The sequence below is a fragment of the Scyliorhinus torazame genome, chromosome 2 (genome assembly GCF_047496885.1).
Source record: "Scyliorhinus torazame isolate Kashiwa2021f chromosome 2, sScyTor2.1, whole genome shotgun sequence".
Taxonomy (NCBI): domain Eukaryota; kingdom Metazoa; phylum Chordata; class Chondrichthyes; order Carcharhiniformes; family Scyliorhinidae; genus Scyliorhinus; species Scyliorhinus torazame.
The window spans coordinates 192,754,159-192,770,300 of NC_092708.1; positions in this window are offsets into that span (position 1 = coordinate 192,754,159).

A 16,142-nucleotide genomic window follows, 5' to 3' on the forward strand; every position below is an offset into this window, starting at 1 on the left:
CTGAGCCCTTGTACAGTCAAGGTCGTGGAGAGTGATGCTCAGTTATACGGAGAAACCAGGGTTGGGAACTGAAGATTTAAGGGCAGGTTTAGTCAAGGTGCTCAAACCATGAAGTATTTTGATCCACCGGCAAAGAATCGGTGAGCAAATCATAGAAACGTAGTGCCAGATGGCAGTCCCTATGAAGGAGCTATCCGATTTATTCCCAGTACCCTCCCTGCTCTTTCCCCATTGCCTTTCAGATTTTTCCCACTTGGACATCAGATTTCCTATTGAATCTGTTCAAAACCCCATTTGGCCATTGCATTTTAGATTGTAAACACTCGCTGCATTTACCAACAAAAAACTCCTCTCACTTGAGGATCTTCTGGCAATGACTTTAATTCTGTATCCACTCGTTGACATCTCTTTAGCTGCCAGGGCCATAAGATCTGGAGATACTTCCCAAACCTCTCCACATCTCTCACACTTAAAAAAAAATTCCTTAAAATCTACCTCTTCACCAACTTCTCAGATCTCATGTGGCTCTGAATCAATGTTTGTTTGAAATCAAGTGTGTGCAGATATTTTGCTACCTTTAAAGGATTATGCAAATGCAAATTGCTTTTGAAGTGGGCTCTAGGTGCAGATTATTTCATTAATGGTAAGAAATTAGAAGGTGACCCTGCTACAGAGGTAGAGGCAGCCGTGGGTTGGGCGTTGCCGAACTTGCTTCATTATTATTGGGCGGCGCATGTGGACAAGGTGCGGCGTTGGTGGGAATGGAGAAGGGGTAGAGTGGGTCAGGATGGAGGAGGAATCATGTAAGGGGTCTAGTTTGAGGGCTATGGTGACGGCAGCATTGTCAATGGCCCCGAGTAGGTATTCAGGGAGCCCAGTGGTGCAGTCCACAGTGAAGATATGGAATCAGCTGAGGAGGCATTTTAGGGTGAAGGAATGTCGGTGCTAACGCCGCTGTGCGAGATTCACGGGTTTGAGCCGGGAGGGATGGATAGTGTATACAGGAGGTGGAGGAAGTGGGGCTGGTCAAGGTGAGGGATTTGTATTTGGAGGAAGGGTTTGCCAGTCTGGAGGAGCTAATGGAGAGGATAGAGCTGCCGAGGGGTAGTGAGTTCAGATATCTGCAGGTTAGGGTAGTGAGTTCAGATATCTGCAGGTTAGGGACTTTGCGCGAAAGGTCTGGAGGGGATTCCCTAGACTGCTGGGATACACCCTGCTGGAGCGACTGCTGCTTCCGGATGAGAAAGGGGAGGGAATATTGGGGATATATACAAGTGGCTGGGGAGTAGGGAGGTGAGCGTCTGGGGAAGATCAAGGAGAAATAGGAAGCGGAGTTGGGAATGGAGATCAATTAGGGAGTATGGTGTGAGGCACTGCGAAGGGTAAAAGGGACCTCCTCTTGTGCAAGGATGAGCCTGGTACAGTTTAAGGTGGTGCACAGGGTGCATATAACTTGGGCGAGAATGAGTGGTTCTTTCGGGGGGAGCAGATGAGTGTGAGAAGTGTGGGCGGGGCCATGTTTTGGGTTGCGAAAAATTGGGAAGATTATGGGCAGGAGTGTTCGCAGTCTCAGCCAGGATAGTGGAGGAGGAGGTGGACCCAGACCCTTTGGTGGCGATATTTGGGGTTTTAGAGAAGCTGGAGCTCATGGAGAGGAGGAAGGCCGATGCCGTGGCCTTCGCCTCTCTGATTGCACGGGCGGCGAATTTTGCTGGAGTGGCGATCGGCACCGCCACCGGGGGGTAGCAGCATGGCTGGGTGACCTGTACAACTTCCTGCGGTTAGAGAAGATAAAGTATGAATTAAGGGGCTCTTCAGGGGAGTTTGAGAAAAGGTGGGGGATGTTTGTGACCTTGTTGAGGAGCTATTCGGCGCAGTGGGGTGGGGGGGGGGGGTGAAAAAGGGGGAAAATCTGTACAGACTGTGTAGTTGATTGTCGGGAAGTATGTTTCCCGGGGTGTTTATTTGCTGTACCTGTTTTGATAACAACTTGTAATACAATACATTTTTAAAAAAGGAATTAGAAAGTGTAGATGTACTAAGGGATCTGGGTATCCTTAGCCTTAAGTCACTGAAGGCTAGCATGCACATACAGCAAACTATTAGGAAGGCTAATGGAGGGCGGCACGGTGGCACAATGGTTAGCACTGCTGTCTACGGTGCTGAAGACCTGGGTTCGATCCCGGCCCTGGGTCACTTTCCATGTGGAGTTTGCACATTCTCCCCATGTTTGCGTGGGTTTCACCCCCACAATCCAAAGATGTGCAGGTTAGGTGGATTGGCCGTGCTAAATTGCCCCTTCATTGGGAAAAAAAGAATTGGGTACTCTAAATGAGGTGTGGCAGATTGGAGAGGTAAAGGCGATGGGCTTGAGAGTCAGATGCCCCAAAATGGCAGGTGCAGCACTCTTTCCCCCACCACCATGGCAATGCTGGGGTCTGGCTGCTGGGGGAGACGAGGGGAGGGGGGGGGGGGGGTGGATAGTGCTGCTATTACATTGCACTGGCCCTGTTGCGGAAATAGGGAAAGAATGCTGGGACAGCTCTACATCAGTTGCCGCATTATCAAGTTGATCGGAATCTCATTTTGGGGGAGGTGGGGCGTGGAGGGGACGTCCGGGGGAGGGGGAGGGGGACTGCCTGGGAGGTGGATGAGCAAGAGATAACATGAAGGGTTGGGGAAACTGGCACGTACGGGTGAGGGCCCAGTGTACAAAGCTGTGTAAATATATCATTTTGCCATGTATATATCTTTACTCTGCGCGATTTCTCGTTTTTTTTTTTGTTACGAGGGGAGGGGGTTATTGGTTTGTAAGGGAGAAAAATTGTGTTAAAAACTTTAATAAATATTTTTTTTTTAAAAGATGATCGGAATCTTTCCCAAGAGGCATAGTGGTGGGACGGGTTGCTCTGTGCGGATTGGTTTCTGTGCTTCACCTGCTGAAAATATAAGACCGATATAGGAAACTAAACTGATCCTCTTGTTCTGCATAACCCTCCTTGACTTTGCCGGTGATACCCAAAATCCCCTCAATTCTAATTTGTCGAGGGAGAGCAAAGTTATGATTCTTATTTTCCACTGGCCTCTTCCTGTGCCCCTTAATGTTGGAATAATCGCAGGAATTCCCATTGTGGTGTGAGGGGCACTTATGCTTCTTTACATATCTGACGGGGCGCCATGGCAACTAGTTTTGTTTGGGCTGGAATGGATTGGAGTACTGTGAACGCACAATGACTGCCTAAACAGATGCCCGTGACCGCAGGCACTGGACAAGCAAGCTTTCTGAAATGTAAGGCTGGGATAGCAGGAGGGGGTGGGCAGGGGTGGTGGTGGGGGGGAGGTAGAGAAAAGGAATGCCTCAATAGATTTAACTCTTTCAGGCCCTGCCCGCCTGTCAACCGCATCCCCTAATTAAGTGTGGAGTAACACACAGCCTGCCTTTTCAATAAGTCTTCAGAGAGGGTTTAAATAGCTTTCAATTGAGTGGAGAATTTTAACCAATAGTGCAACCTTGGAAAGAAACTTGTACAATCATTCCTCCGGAGCCTCAAGCACTGCATCGTTGGTTGAAGAAAGGGTCCTGGGAACAGGGGAGTTATCTTCCGAGGAAATACTAAACCCCCAGCTGGAGAGAAAAAAATCCTCGGCCTCCAAGAACTCCTCCCAACTTGAAAGTCCTCCAGCCGTATCCCCGTAACCCTTGATTCCTTTATTGATTAAAAATCTATCTCAGCCTTGAATGCACTTAACGACCCAGCCTCTGGGTAAGAATTCCACAGATTCGCTACCCCTGAGAGAAGAAATTCCTCCTTGTCTCTGTTTTAAATGGGCCACCCCTTACTCTGAGATTATGCCCTCTGGTCCTCGACTCTCTCTCTATCTCTCTTTCTCTCCACCTCTCTTTCCCTCCTAAGATTACTGAAGAGTTCGTGAATAATTCCTCACATCACTAAAATATCAACTGAAATGCTGGAAATACTCAGATCAGTGGAGACACAAACAGAGGGTGGAATTATTCCAAACCCTCATCGATATGTTTGGTGGCAGGCATGGTAGGAGAGTTTGACGGTAGGCCCAGGAACCGGTTTCACCAGTGTGAATTTACAGGATCTTCCACTGGTGCCCACTACGGGTGGTCGAAAAACTCGTGTGAACCTCATTTGCATCCCGTTAATGGGGTGCAGATGAATGTCTGACCCCCCCCCCCCCCCCCCCCCCCCCCCCCCCCCCCCACACGCCAGATACTTCACGGTGCCGGTGTGAAACACTTTCGGAACAATACGGTGTTTCGATGTCGGGACTCAACCTGAACAATGCCTGGGGCTGCCTCCGGAGTTCAGGATGGAGGCCGCAGTAGTGGGTGGGTGTGGTGGGGTGGGGGGCGTGGGGGAGGGGGAACATCTGCAGGTGGTCCTTCCAGATTCAGTGTCCAGGAGGGGGGTGGTCCATCTTCCAGCCTCAGAATGTTCCTGGATATCCATCTTCATTTTCCAGGGGCCCATCTTTTGTCAACAATGCTCAGTGTTGCTGGACATCTTTTTCAAGATGGCACCCGGTCAAGACGCCGGACTACGCACCATCCAGAGCTGCCCCACCATGGAATACAGCGTAAAGTGCCTGGGTTCATAATTATTGAGGGAGTAGTCAGACGTTATGACTTGGTTTTCATACCAGCCTCCATAACGGGGAAACAGTCCCATTTCAAAATGGGACAATTCCACCCAGAGTTATTATTTAGGCACGTGACCTTTTATCGGAACGGTTCTGAAGAAGGGCCACTGATCATAGACTCAATGATCTGAAACGTTAATTCTGTGGCACAATGTGGCCGGTAAATGACAGGAGACCACACTCCCGGGATCTAGCCGGTCGCCTCGCTCTCACGTCGCCCCGCCTCGTCGAGTGTGAGCCCCCCCCATTGTGGCATCACCTTTTGGCAAATCTGCATATTGGAGCGAGACCGGTAGTCTCCCTCTAATATGCAGTTCCATGAGGTAATATAATCTTTATTGTTTATTATTGTCACAAAGTGGGCTTACATTAACACTGCAATGAAGTTACTATTGAAAATGTAACCCAAGCGTGGGATCTATCCCCTTCATCTTGGAGGCCTCCGGTGAGCGTCGCTCAGTGCTGGATCTCCACCAATGGGTACCAGACGGAATGACACTCGTGGAGCCTCCGAGGGATTGGAGGCACTCTGGGGAGGGTGGTACCCTGGCATTGCCACCCCTAGTACCCTGGTGGTACCCTGGCACTGCCAAGGTGCCAGGCTGGCATTTTTTGAGTGGGGGTGATTGGGCAGGGGGTGCCCTGTATGGGTAATTGGGGGGTGAGATGGGTGACTGGGCACCCCCTAGTGAGTTGGGGGGGTGAGGGGGATGCCATGGTTCCCCATACCAGTGAGTAGGGGGTGAGGGGGTGCCAGGTTTCCCCCATATCAGTGAGTGAGGGGGTGCCGGTGGTTCCCCTTACCCAGTGAGTAGGGGGGTGAGGGGGTGCCCCATACCAGTGAGTAGGGGGTGCCGGGGTTCCCCATACCAGTGAGTAGGGGGGTGAGGGGGTGCCGGGGTTCCCCTTACCAGTGAGTAGGGGGGTGAGGGGGTGCCAGGGTTTCCCTTACAGTGAGTAGGGGGGTGAGGGGTGCCGGGGTTCCCCATACCAGTGAGTAGGGGGGGTGAGGGGATGCCGGGGTTCCCTTACCAGTGAGTAGGGGGGTGAGGGGGTGCCGGGGTTCCCCATACCTGTGAGTAGGGGGGGTGAGGGGGTGCCAGGGTTCCCCATACCAGTGAGGAGGGGGTTGCCGGGGTTCCCCATACCAGTGAGTAGGGGGGGTGAGGGGGTGCCCGGGGTTCCCCATACCAGTGAGTAGGGGGGTGAGGGGTGCCGGGGTTCCCCATACCAGTGAGTAGGGGGGTTTGGGGAGTTGCTTCGGGGACTTGAAAGATCAGGCCCCCATTTAAAAATGGCGCCCTGCTCGCTCCCTGCACTGAGGAATTTCAGCAAGCGTGGCTCCTCAGTGAAGGAAACGGGACTAAGTGCAGCCTCCCCACTAAGGCCCCAGAGTCACGTTAGATAGTGTTGTGTTTCTCGGTGCTGTGAGCGCTAGAAACACATGCTAAATGCACTCACGATGGAACTTATTTCCAATTTGATTAAATCGTGCCCTCCTTCTCTCTTTGTCAGTCCTGCAGAGTATGTTTTAGCCTTTTTCTGTGTTTCAATCCTCCTGTGTCTTTGTGTTTCAATCCTCCTGTGTCCAATGGTATTTTGTTTTTGCTCTAATATCTCTTTATGCAGCTCAATGTCAATCGTTGTTTGTTAATGCCCCTGCTAAGAGCTTCGGACTAGTTTTTTAAATTTAAAGTACCCCAATTCTTTTTTTTTCCCAATTAAGGGGCAATTTATTGAGGCCAATCCACCTGCACATCTTTGGGTTGTGGGGGTGAGACCCACGCAGACCCGGATGGACAGTGACCTGGGTCCAGGAGCGAACTCGGGTCCTTGACGCCATGAGGCAGCAGTGATAGCCACTGTGCCACCCATGCTTCGGAATATTTTACTGTGTGATGGGCACTAAATAAATGCAAATTGTTGCTGCTCCTATGGGATGTCCCTGGTCGAAATCTCTTAATAGAAGCATTGTGGCAATGTGGTTAGCACTGCTGCCTCACAGTGCCAGGGACCCAGGTTCGACTCTGGCCTTGGGTGACTGTGTGGAGTTTGTACTTTCTGCCCCTGTCTGTGTGGGTTTCCTCCAGGTGCTCCAGCTTCCTCCCACAGTCCAAAGATGTGTAGGTTAGGTGGGGTTACTGGTTTACGGGGCGAGGGTGGGCATAAGTGGGTGCTCTTTCAAGGGTCAATGCAAGACTCAATGGGCCAAATGCCGCCCTCCTGCAGTGTAGGGATTCTTATGAAGAGAGAGTGGGATATTTGTGAACATTTTATCATTCCAGCTTCCATTGTAGGTGCAGAAACTTGTTCAATTCCACTTTGAAATGAAATGAAAATCGCTTATTGTCACGAGTAGGCTTCAATGAAGTTACTGTGAAAAGCCCCTAGTCGCCACATTCCGGTGCCTGTTCGGGGAGGCTGGTACGGGAATTGAACCATGCTGCTGGCCTGCCTTGGTCTGCTTTAAAAGCCAGCGATTTAGCCCAGTGTGCTTGGGGTCAGAGTCTAACTCAATAGAGCAACTCCTTATTCTAACACTTTTTAATAGCTGTCTTCATTAGGACAGCACCATTGTAAAACAGTCTGATGCTGCTGATTAATTGACTTTCTGTGGTTCTCCCAGAGAATTCATGAGATAACGAAAGAGGCCTCTGCTCACAGAGCTGGAGCGAGGGAGTTTTTTTTCACAAGGAAGACTTGTGTAGAATTGACAGTACAAACAGGCCATTCAGCCCAACTGGGTTATGCTGTATGCAAACTTCATTGCACTCTGTTTAATCTAACTCTGTAAATGTATTGTTCTATTGCTCGCTTCCTCGTGTGTTAACCTAATTTCCCTCAAATTCATTCATGTGTGCTCTGCTGAAGGCAGCTTCCTGGCTCATTTTCTGCTGATGCCTAATCCTGGGTCGTTTATTTGTAGTTTCTTTCCAACCCAGTGGCGGTTTTTCCATTGAGCAAGACAAGAGGGCCGCTCTCCAGTCTACCCCAGTCGGAATGGGAATCAAGCCTGCACTGTTACTGTTACTCTGAATCCACGCGCCAGCCCCCTAGCCAACTGAGCCAACCACTCCCTTTCCCTTGAAATTCATCTGTGCAATGTTTGCCTCAACTATTCCATCTTGCTGACGACAGGGGGACTGGAGAAGGGGGTAGTATCGGCGGTTTACGGGGCTATTCTGGAAGAGGCGAAGGCGCCGCTGGAAGGGATCAAGGCAAAATGGGAGGAAGAGTTGGGAGAGGGGTATGGAGGAGGGATTCTGGTGTGAGGTTGGGGCCGATACAGCTGAAGGTGGTTTCTAGAGCACACCTTACAAGGGCGAGGATGAGCCGGCTGTTGAGCGGCTGTGAGGGTAGAAGATGTGTACGTGAACGTTGCGTGGGGGGGGGGGGGGGGGGGGGGGGCGCAAATCACATTCATATGTTTTCGTCCTGTCCAAAGCTGGAGGATCACTGGAAGGAGGTGTTTAGGGTAATCTCTAAAGTGGTGCACGTGAAACTGGACCTGGGCCCTCGGGAAGCCATATTCGTGGTGTTGGATCAGCCGGGGTTGGAAATGGGGTGCGGAGGCAGATGTTGTAGCCTTCGCCTCGTTGATCACCAAAAGCAGATCGTGTTAGGGTGGAGAGATTCCACCCTGTGCCCTGGTGTGGCAGGGGGACCTGCTGGAATTCTTGACCCTTAAAAATTTTTTTTTAAATAAATAATAATAATTTTTATTAAGGTTTTTTTTAAAAATATCAATAACAAAATGAAAAAGGAACCCAACCGGGTTAAGTACAAAACACAGTCCAGAAAAACAACGTGCCCCCCCCCCCCCCCCCCCAAGTTGCTGCTGCTGACCATTGTCTACCATTCTGCCAGGAAGTCCCAAGAACGGTTGCCATCGCGTAAAGAACCCTTGTACCGACCCTCACAAGACGAATTTCACCCCTGCCATATCGCTGATCCAGGATTCCACGCTTGGGAATCGTGGAATTCCACCACTGAAGAAGAATCCTTTGCCGGGCTACCAGGGCGCAAAGGCCAGAATACCGGCCTCTTTCGCCTCCTGCACTCCCGGCTCCTCTGCGACCCCAAATATTGCGAGCCCCCAGCCCGGTTTGACCCTGGATCCTACCACCATCGACACCGTCCTTGCTACGCCCTTCCAAAATTCCTCCAGCGCTGGGCACGCCCAGAACATATGGGTGTGATTTGCTGGGCTCCCTGAGCACCTAACACACCTGTCCTCACCCCCAAAAAACTGGCTAATCCTTGTCCCGGTCATGTGTGCCCTGTGCAGCACCTTAAACTGTATGAGGCTGAGCCTCGCGCATGAAGAGGAAGAGTTCACCCTCCCTAGGGCATCTGCCCACGTCCCTTCCTCAATCTCCTCTCCCAACTCCTCCTCCCACTTACCTTTCACCTCCACCACTGAGGCCTGCTCCTCCTCCTGCATCACCTGGTAAGTTTCCGAGATCTTGCCCACTCCCACTCACCCCCCCGAGAGCACCCTGTCCTGTACTGTGCGTGGCAGCAGCCGCGGGAATTCCACCACCTGCCGCCTGGCAAACGCCCTTACCTGTAAGTACCTGAAGGTGTTCCCCAGGGGGAGCCCGTACTTCTCCTCCAGCTCACCCAAGCTCGCGAACATCCCGTCCACAAATAGGTCCCCCAACATTCGTATCCCTGCCCTGTGCCACCCCGTAAACCCTCCACCTGTTCTTGCTGGGGTGAATCGGTGGTTCCCCCGTATTGGGGTCCACACCGAGGCCCCAACTTCCCCGCCCCCCTGTGCCGCCTCCACTGCCCCCAGATTTTGAGGGCAGCCGCCACCACCGGGCACGTGGTATACCTCCTTGGAGGGAACGGCAGCGGCGCCGTTGCCAGCGCCCCCAGATTCGTACCCACACAGGACGCTGTCTCTAGCCTCTTCATTGCAGCCCCCTCCCACTCCATCACCCACTTGCGCACCATCGTCGCATTTTACGGCCCAGTAGTACCCACAGAGGTTGGGCAGCGCCAGCCCCCCACTATCTCTACTCCGCTCCAGGAACACCCTTCTCACCCTCGGAGTCCCTCGCGCCCACACAAACCCCATTATACTCCTGTTGACCCGCCTAAAAAAGGCCTTCGGGATAAACATGGGGAGGCACTGGAACAGGAACAAAAACCTTGGGAGCAGCGTCATTTTGACTGACTGCACCCTACCCGCCAAGGACAGCGGCAACGCGTCCCACCTCTTGAACTCCTCCTCCATTTGCTCCACCAGCCTTGTGAAATTAAGCCTATGCAGGGCCCCCGAGCCCCTGTCCACCTGGACCCCCAAATACCTGAAGCTCCTCTCCGCCATTTTTAGTGGGAGCTCACCAATTCCCCTCTCCTGGTCCCCTGGGTGAACCACGAACAGCTCGCTCTTCCCCATGTTGAGCTTGTACCCCGAGAAATCCCCAAATTCCCTAAGGATCCTCATTACCTCCGGCGTTCCCCCACCGGGTCCGCCACATATAGTAGCAAATCGTCTGCATAGAGCGACACCCTATGCTCCTTCCCACCCCGCACCAACCCCCTCCAGTTCCTCGACTCCCTCAGTGCCATAGCCAGGGGTTCAATCGCCAGTGCGAAGAGCAGGGGGGGCTGGGGACACCCCTGCCTCGTCCCTCGGTGCAACCGAAAGTACTCGGGCCTCCTCCTGTTCGTGGCCACACTTGCCATCAGGACCTCATACAACAGCCTAACCCACCTGACAAACTCCTCCCCAAACCCAAACCTCTTCAACACCTCCCACAGGTACACCCACTCTACCCTATCGAAGGCTTTTTCAGCGTCCATCGCCACCTCTATCTCCACCTCCCCCTCCCTCGCCGGCATCATGATAACGTTCAAAAGCCTCCGCACATTCGTGTTCAACTGCCTCCCCTTCACGAACCCCGTCTGGTCTTCGTGGCTGACCTGCGGCACACAATCCTCAAACCTCGTGGCTAAGACCTTCGCCAGCACCTTGGCATCTATGTTTAGCAACGAAATCGGCCTGTAAGACTCACACTGCAGGGGATCCTTGTCCCGCTTCAGGATCAAGGAGATCAGTGCCCGGGACATCGTCGGGGGCAAAGCCCCCCCTCCCTTGCCTCATTGAAGGTCCTAACTAGCAACGGGCCCAACAGGTCCATATATTTCTTTATAGAATGCGACCGGGAAACCGTCCGGCCCCGGTGCCTTCTCCGCCTGCATGCTCCCTATCCCTTTGGTCAGCTCCTCCAGCCCAATCAGGGCCCCCAATCCTGCCACCAGTCCCTCCTCCACCTTCGGAAACCTCAATTGGTCCAGAAAGCGGCCCAACCCTCCCTCCTCCAGTGGGGGCTCGGACCGGTACAATTCCTCATAAAAGTCCCTGAAGACCCCATTGATGCCAACCCCACTCCCTCCCTTGTCCACACTCCCCTGATCTCCCTAGCTGCGCCCCGCTTCTGAAGCTGATGCCTTCCTGGTGGTCACCAGGTCGAATTCGGCCTGGAGGCTGCGCCTCTTCCTCAACAATCCTTCCTCGGGCACCTCCGCATACCTCCTGTCTACCCTCACCATCTCCCCCACCAGCCTCTCCCTCTCCCCCCGCTCCCCCCTCTCCTTGTGGGCCCTAATGGAGATCAGCTCTCCCCTAACCACCGCCTTCAGCGCCTCCCATACCATCCCCACTCGGACCTCCCCGTTATCGTTGGCCTCCAGGTACCTCTCTATACTTCCTCGGACCGGCTCACTCACCACCTCGTCCGCCAACAGCCCCACCTCCAAGCGCCACAACGGGCGCTGGTCCCTCTCCTCCCCCAGCTCTAAGTCCACCCAATGCGGGGCGTGATCCGAAATGGCTATCGCCGAGAACTCTGTATCCTCTACTCTCGCTATCAGCGCCCTGCTTAAAATAAAAAAGTCGATCCGGGAATAAACCTTCTGGACATGTGAGAAGAATGAAAATTCCCTAGCCCCCGGCCTTGCAAATCTCCAAGGGTCCACTCCTCCCACCCGGTCCATAAACCCCCTCAGCACTCTAGCCGCCGCCGGCTTCCTACCCTTTCGAGACCTGGAGCGATCCAGTGCCGGATCCAGCACCGTGTTAAAATCGCCCCCCCACTTCCAAGTCTGGGATCCGACCCAACATACGCCGCATAAAACCCGCATCGTCCCAATTCGGGGCTTACACATCGACCAGTACCACCCTCTCTCCCTGCAACTTACCACTTACCATTATGTACCTATCGCCATTATCTGCCACAATGCTCGACGCCTCGAATGACACCTTCTTTCCCACCAAGATCGCCACCCTCGATTTTTGGAATCCAGCCCCGAATGAAACACCTGACCTACCCACCCTTTCCTCAGTCTTACCTGGTCTGCCACCTTCAGGTGTGTCTCCTGGAGCATAACCACATCCGCCTATAGCCCCTTCAGGTGCGCGAACACGCGGCCCGCTTGACCGGCCTGTTCTGTCCCCTTACGTTCCAGGTTATCAGCTGGATCAGGGGGCTACCCGACCCGCTCCCCCGCCGACGAGCCATAACGCCTCCTCGGCCAGCCACGCGCCCGCACCCCACGCCCGGCCCATTCCCCACGGCGGCAGACCCCCGTCTCGACCCCCCCCCCCCCCCCCCCCCCACTTGCTCCAGCTCCCCCTTGACCATAACAGCAGCAACTCTATTCCCCCCCACCCACCAACATGCCAAACGTCACCCTCTTCCTGTGCAGCACCGCCTTCGCTCGATTGTACCCAGCCCTCCTCTTCGCCACCTCCGCACTCCAGTCCTGGTATATTCGAACCTCCGCGTTCTCCCATCTGCTGCTCCTCTCCTTCTTGGCCCACCTGAGCACACACTCCCGATCAGCGAACCGCTGAAACCACACCAGCACCGCCCGCGGAGGCTCGTTAGCCTTGGGCCTCTTCACTAGCACTCTATGGGCCCCTTCCAGCTCCAGGGGCCCCGGGAAGGACCCCGCTCCCATCAGCGAGTTCAACATGGTGACCACATAGGCCCCATGTCTGGCCCCTCCGGGAGGCCCAGAATCTGCAGATTCTTCCGCCTCAACCGATTCTCCATCTCCTCGAACCGCTCCTGCCATTTCTTGTGGAGCGCCTCGTGCACCTTTACCGCCAGGCCTAAGATCTCGTCCTCGTTGTCGGAGATCTTTTGGCGGGCGTCTCGCATCGCCACCCCCTGGGCCGTCTGTGCCTCCAGCAGCTTAGCAATAGAAGCCTTCACCGGCTCTAGCAGGTCCGCTTTAATTTCTCTGAAGCAGCGCTGGATAACCTCCTGTTGCTCCTGCGCCCACTGCATCCACGCTGCCTGGTCTCCGCCCGCTGCCATTTTGTTCTTCTTCCCTCGCACCTTCTTCAGGTCCAGCACCACCTTTTTAGTCGCCCCGCTCCTGGTAAAAGCCATATACTGTCGGGGAACTACTGTAATCTCCTTCCCACACCGGGAAACGTCGAAAAAGTGCCGTTGGGGGCCCTGAAAAGAGCCCCAAAGCCCGTTTTTTGCGGGAGCCGCCGAATGTGCAACTTAGCTCCGCATAGCCGCAACCGGAAGTGAATTCTTGACCCTTAAAGGTCAAATTTGAACTGAGGGGAAGGATGGAGGGGTTCTACAATTCATGGGCGTTATTCATTATGCACTTTCGAGAATTGGATTACATCGAACATTAGGTGGGGGAGGGGGGGGGGCGGCGGCTGGGAGGGTTGGGGAGCAGCAGGGAGGGTTGGGGGGAGGGGGACTGTATGTGTTAATGGTAACTATGGGTGATTCCTGATTCCTTTTTGTCATTTGTTTATGTTAACTTGCAGGCTAATGTTGGGGGTTTGGTGGGAGGATGGGATCGTTGTTATTGATATGGGGATTGATATTACATTTGTTACTGATTATTGTTTATTGTTGGGTGTACATTTGGGAGAAAATGTGAAAAAGGAGAATAAAAATATTTAAAACAAGAAAACTATTCCATCTGGTAACATGTTCTATTTTCGAGCCATTCTCTGCAGAATGGCAGAGGCTCGAGGTGCAATCTCACAAACATTCTTCAACCTAAAGTTGTTCTGGAAGGCGGCTATCAAAGTAACAACTTATTTCAGGAAGTTGACTACAGAGAAGTTTAGTTTCATTTATATAGTACCTTTCGTGACTTCAGTGCATCCGAAACGTTTTCCACTGAATGGAGTACCGAATGGCGGCATGGTAGCACAGTGGTTAGCACCGTTGGTTCACAGCACCAGGGGCCCGGGTACGATTCACGGCTTGGGCCACTGTCTATGCGGCGTCTGCATGTTCTCCCCGTGCCTGCGTGGGTTTCCTCTGGGTGCTCCGGTTTCTTCCCGCAGGTCCCGAAAGACGTGCTTGTTAGGGGAATTGGACATTCTGAATTCTCCCTCTGTTTACCCGAACAGGTGCTCGAATGTGGCGACTAGGAGCTTTTCACAGTAACTTCATTGCAGTGTTAATGTAAGCCTCCTTGTGACAATAAAGATTATTATTATTTAAAGTATAGTCACTGTTGGAAATGTAGGAAAGCTGGCAGCCAATCTGCTCCCACAACCAGCAGTGCGATAGGGGTCGGATCATCTGTTCCTGTGATGTTGGTTGAAGGATAAATATTGTCCGGGCCCCAGGACAACTCAGTCCCTTCCCTCCTACCATTCATCCTCGAAGGTGGATGTTCCCAATCTCATGAAGGGTCGGTCGGAGTTTCCATTTAACATCTAATCTGAAAGACAATACCTCTGAAGGTCCAGCAGGAGGTGGGGGCAGAGATTTAAGTTAATTGAGCGAAGGAACTGGAGGGGAGAGGAGGAGAAGTGGCCGGGACAATATTTTTTTATCACTCGACCAACATCTCTGATGCAGGTTATCTGATCGTTATCTCATTATGGGATCCTGCAGTGCGCAAAATGGCTACTGCATTTGCTAACTTCCAACAGTGACTATGTTTCAGAAATGCTTCCTTGGCGCGGATTGTTGTGCAATGTTCTGATGGAGTGTCTGAACATCTGGAGCTTTAGAATAGATTCCATTTGCTTCAGATACTTAGTGAGAGGACAACCAACTGGGGAAACCCCACTTTCCCTGGTTAACCTTCTGCAAAACGATGGAGGGCAAAATGGTGGCCACGGCAACCAAATGCCTCCTATCTCTTTGTGAAGCAGAGCCCTGATTGGAGAGGTTGAGCTTGTTCTCCTTGGAGAAGAAAGGTTTGAAAGGAGATTTGATAGAGGTGTTCAAAATCACGAGCGGTGTGGACAGAGTCTTTTTTAAAATAGATTTAGAATTCCCAATTCTTTTTTTTCCACTTAAGGGGCAATTTACTGTGACCAACCCACCTACCCTGCACATCTTTGACTTGTGGGGGTGAAACCCACCATACACGGTGAGAATGTGCAAACTCAACACAGACAGTGACCCGGGACCGGGATCGAACCCGGGTCCTCAGCGCTGTGAGGCAGCAGTGCTAACCACTGCACCACTGTGCTGCCCCTGGGAGTGGATAGAGTCCATAGGGAGAAAATGTTCACACGCCTATACTGCCTGTGACTGTGGTGTGCAGCACGGTAGCATTGTGGATAGCACAATTACTTCACAGCTCCAGGGTCCCAGGTTCGATTCCGGCTTGGGTCACTGTCTGTGTGGAATCTGCACATCCTCCCCGTGTGTGGGTTTCCTCCGGGTGCTCCGGTTTCCTCCCACAGTCCAAAGATGTGCAGGTTAGGTGGATTGGCCATGATAAATTGCCCTTCGTGTCCAAAATTGCCCTTAGTGTTGGGTGGGGTTACTGGGTTATGGGGATAGGGTGGGGGTGTTGACCTTGAGTAGGGTGCTCTTTCCAAGAGCCGGTGCAGACTCGACGGGCCGAATGGCCTCCTTCTGCACTGTAAATTCTATGATCTAAGAGTGTGCTGAAGGCAGATTCATACAGCGAGTGGTTAGGATCTGGAATGTACTGTCTGAGAGTGTGGTGGAAACAGATTCACACAGCGAGTGGTTAGGATCGGGAATGTACTGTCTGAGAGTGTGGTGGTGACAGATTCACACAGCGAGTGGTTAGGATCGTGAATGTACTGTCTGAGAGTGTGGTGGAGACAGATTCACACAGCGAGTGGTTAGGATCGGGAATGTACTGTCTGAGAGTGTGGTGGTGACAGATTCACACAGCGAGTGGTTAGGATCTGGAATGTACTGTCTGAGAATCTGGTGGAGACAGATTCACACAGCGAGTGGTTAGGATCTGGAATGCGCTGTCTGTGAGTGTGGTGGAGACAGATTCACACAGCGAGTGGTTAGGATCAGGAATGCACTGTCTGTGAGTGTGGTGGAGACAGATTCACACAGCGAGTGGTTAGGATCGGGAATGCACTGTCTGTGAGTGTGGTGGAGAGATGTTCAGTCGAGGCTTTCAAGAGGGAATCAGATTATTATCTGAAAGGGAAGAATGTGCAGGGTTAGGGGAGAAGG